Raw genomic sequence first — 4865 nt, 5'->3', positions numbered from 1 at the left:
AATAAATTAAACATTAAAATTGAGTGCTGTATTTATTTATTTATTTATTTGGCTGTACAGCTTTAAAGTTACATGTTTTGGCGTGTTTGTATTGAAGGAAATTGTTGTGGAGCCTTAACTCTGCAGGGGAGACAGTAATGCATATTTATTTCTCAATAACCTGATGTGGCCCCGAGGCATATGAATTATGGATCAAATAGATTTAAAAATACAGTTTATGGAGCTGTGATTCTAAAGTTACAGGCTTGCCCAATATTATTGGTTATGGGGAAATTCCAGTTGGTAAGGTTTTACACTGACTGCAAACCTCTAGTTGTCTATTTTGCATTTGTAAAACTATCTCCGTGTGCTGGTGTAGCTCACCAGATGGAGTAGGTTACCCATTTACTGTGTGTCATCCCAGCTTTCCTGTCTTCCTCCATGTCCAACTCAATACAAGTGACTCTCAGCTGTTCCCTTGTCACAAGGGGTTGCCACAGCAGGTAACTCCACATGTTTGAGCCTCCAGGGTTTGGTACCAGATGTTCTTCCTGACACAATGCTAACAGCATTTATGTCTCTGGCTGTTATCAAACCAGCAATTATAACAGTCGAAACACTGTCCTAGCTTAATAAAGACTAAAAATAAGGGGGGAAAACCTGTTTTGACAAAGTTATGATGTGTTATATAAACGTCCTTAGAATGTTACAATCGTGCAATACTTGGATATATTCACATCATTTTCAATTTGATGCTAATTATGAAACTATAACGAGCATCTTACATAATGGTGTGACAATGAATGACAAATCACAATATAAGAGAACATCTTACTGTTTCATAAACGGTGATTACCACAGTATTACACACTAAATGTTTCAGTGCAGAGGTGGTGGCTGACTGGAATGGAGTTTTTAACCTCAGTAATTTGGAGAGGTTTCAGTATTTTCCAGACATCCTGTTTGTCCTGCAGACCAATCATCAGTATGTCTTTGAACTATCAAGTCCAAAGACATACTGATGAAGAAAATAATGCGAACAATATCTTTTTGAGATTAGAACTTCTGATTGGGTTAGCCATGAACAAATCTCATGCAGCCTTTCACTAATCAGGTCAAATTCAAATTCAAATTTTATTTGTCACATACACAGTCATACACAGTATGATATGCAGTGAAATGCTTACACAACTGCTCGTGACCGAAAGAAAAAAGAAAAGGCTATGAATAAGATAGGAAATAAATATGAAAATTAAAAAGGGTAAATTTAACTAGGAAGGAACAAAATAAAATAAAATGTTAAATGTTAAAAATGAAATAACTGTACAACACAAATTAGAATGAAGGGTAAATTTAACTGGAAAAGAATAAGATAAAATATATAAATTAAAGCTGAAAATAAAATAACTGAACAACAGTTGAAGGTGAAGGGCAGTGACCACATTACAGAAAAAAGGAAGTATTTTAAAATTTCATACATTTGTTCAGGCATTTTTGTACACTCTTTGACAAGTGTTTAACATCTCACAGCAAGGAGGTTTCGGGTCAAAATTCTGCCAGGTGTCAGTGATTCTATATCAGCAGTGAATGTGAAATCGAGTGCTGTATGAATGTATAGTTAAAGCTGTTGACTTGTTATTGAAAGCACTTTGAGTGATCGGTAGGACTAGAAAAGTAGATGCAATTACGATCCTACCTGTAATGCACAAAGTACATTTTTAAAAAAAAAAGACAAGCTGAAATCCATTTATTCTGATTCTAACTGAGAACGAGATCAAAGAAAGGGATGGGGAAGTCATAAAATTACAAAGGTACCTGAGCTCTTGTTTCAGTGAGTGTGGGAATCGCATGCAAATCCAGCACACGTGAGGTTTCATAACCCATATAATATCTAGTCTGAATATGCAGACTAGCTTACAATAACAAAATTGTGTTTTAGTTTTAATTAGTGTTGAATTTAGATATCTATAATTTTACATTCTTGATGTGATTCTTTTTTTTAGGTTATAGCATTTTTTTTACGCATGATTACATAAAAATCTGAATGATAATAGACAATTATTTTCATTTCCACTTTCATCCATCCATTCTTCCGCTTATCCGGGTCGCGGGGGCAGCAGCCCAAGCAGAGAAGCCCAGACCTCCCTCTCCCACCTCCTCCAGCTTGTCCGGGAGAATACCAAGGCGTTCCCAGGCCAGCCGAGAGATATAATGGCTGTATCCCAATTCAGGGTCTGCAGCCTTAAACGATCCTCAAGGGCCGCATACTTAAAGACCGCTAAGGCCGGAAGTGCTAGGCTTGTGAAATGGGACGGTCTAGCCTCCGTTGCGCTGCCCAGGTTGCCTAGCAACCATGATACTAAGAGCTGGAAACGTTTCATACAGCTTTGTTTGACAGAAATGAAGGAGAAAATCGTTTGTTCATTTGTTTGTTTGTTTCTACATGAGCTTTGATCATTCTCTGATTAAGGTCAGCTATTGAACGGCGTATATTTTAAAGTAAAGGCTTTAAAACCAAGTTAGTACAAACGTCACTAATGTCACATAACTTTGCCGACATGTGGCCAACAGTAATGTTTTAATGGTCTTCGTTATTAAACATTTGCACATAAATAAGTGACATAATATTCAGTACTTAGTTTACTAAGTTACTCTTCGGGTGCCCCTCATCCGCCGTTTTTTTTTAATTATAAATTATCCACACCCACCACCGCGCTATGCATTCTGGGATATGTTGGGCCACGAAGTCTACACCGCCACGTCCTTAAAATTCAGGGAAATGAAGGAGGCATTTTTTTTTTTTTTTTTTTTTTACATGAACTTTATTTAGAACAATAACAATGACAATCTCAAAGAGACAAGCGACATATTGAATCATTCAGAACAGAATCACACCTCCTTTTTCTTTTCTCCCAATCAGAGGAATACACATCACTGCCACAGTGCAGTTGGTACACCACAATGAAATCGACAATAACTGAAAGTAAACATACATACATATATACATACATATACATGTATATATATATGTGCATATACACATGCATACACACACATCTATACACACACATCTACATAGTAATAATAATATAAAAAGATGAATAACCAATACAAAAATAAATAAATAACAATAAAAAAGAATGAAAAACAAGGAACAGAAATAAAGGGGACAAGGGGGATCATAAAATCTCTAAAAGTGAGGTTCCATAAACAAGACACATAACTTAAATAAGGGGCTAAGAAAAATCAAACTCTTCTAAAAATCTATGCAATTTGATTGCTTGGGGCTTATTTATGAGCTTAAATGAAGGAGGCATTTGAGGGCCGCATTTTGAGCAGCCTTTTTTTTTTTTTTTTTTTTTTTTTTAAATTTGCACAGAAATGCACAACAATTATGGCAATCTCTACAAAGATTCTATTTTCCAACATGAAATATTATCAGAACAGGCTGAATTTCAGCATATAGAAGATAGGTAATGAACAGGAAGTACAAACAACAACAAATAAATAAATAAAACCAAACCCAAACAGAATCAAAACAAACAAACAACAACAACAACAAAAAAAAACAAATAAAGAAAAAAAAGACATTATACCTTAGGGGTTTTCTAGCAGATCTAGTTCAATGATCATATGATTCAGAACCAGAGCTTGTTTTTTGTCCATAAATTTAACAGATGAGAGGAAGAGGCAGAGTTCTTTGTGAAAAGTAAAAAAGGACGGCTTTGTTTTCAGAAAACGACATTTGTGAATGAAGAATTTCCCCATAATAATTATTACATTTAAAACATTGTCAAGCTTCTTTTCTTTTCTTAGATAACCAAAAATAATATCATTTTTAGAAAATTCAAGTAAGTTTGGAATCTTTGGAAAGAGCCAGTAGTGCACATCGTTCCACAGGGCTTTACAGAATATACAATCAAAAAATAAATGTTCTGTTGATTCAATAGCCCCATCACAAAAAGAGCAAGAATTATTATCAATAGCAAAGCGACGTCTGAGAAATTCTTTGGAAGGGTAAATACCAGAGAGTATTTTGTAGTGGACCTCCTTAGCTTTGGGAGGAATGGGAAGTTTTAGGTAATTTTTTCTGATCTCTTTCTTTTGATCACCGGAGAACAGATGTGAGATGGAATTTGGATTGCATCTATAAGGGAAAAAAACATTAGTAAATAATTCCCTAATTTGGGAGTTTTTCAGACTGTTAGCTGTAATGTTATGCCCATTTACCAAGAGTTCAGGGAGGTCAGGGGATCTATAGTCAGGGTTTTGAAAAAGATTATATGCTGTACACAGAATTATTTGAGGGATAGCCTTAGTAATTTTTTGAAATTCTTTGTTATTTATTTGCAGATTATAATTGGTGGTGAAATCTTCTAATAAAATTTTACCTCTATCATTTAACAAATGCATCACTGACCAGATGCCCTTATCGTACCATTTTTTTATAAAGATTGATTTGTTTCCAATGTTTATGTATGCGACAGTTCCATAGGGGAGTGTTGTGTGGGCTGTAGTTATGTTTGTATATTAATTTCCAGTATAATAAAACTTGCTGGTGAAAGGAAGAGAGCTTTATGGGGAGTTTTTTTATGTCAAAATCACATCTAAGTAAAAGATTAATTCCGCCTAGATCAGAGAATATTTTGCTTGGAATGTGAAACCAAAGACTATTTTGACTTCTTAAAAATGACCTAAGCCAATTTATTTTTAGGGTGCCATTTAAGCTGTCAAATTCAATAGCTTGCAAACCTCCATCTCCAAATTGTTTGACTAAATTACCTTGCCTGATATAGTGGGTTTTGCGTTTCCAAATAAAATCAAAGTTTAGCTGGTTAATAGATTTGATTGCTGATTAAGGCACTCCTACCGCATATGCAGGATAT

Source organism: Neolamprologus brichardi, chromosome 16 (assembly GCF_056152115.1).
Source record: "Neolamprologus brichardi isolate AB-2024 chromosome 16, ASM5615211v1, whole genome shotgun sequence".
NCBI classification, from domain to species: domain Eukaryota; kingdom Metazoa; phylum Chordata; class Actinopteri; order Cichliformes; family Cichlidae; genus Neolamprologus; species Neolamprologus brichardi.
This window is presented reverse-complemented; position numbering follows the sequence as displayed.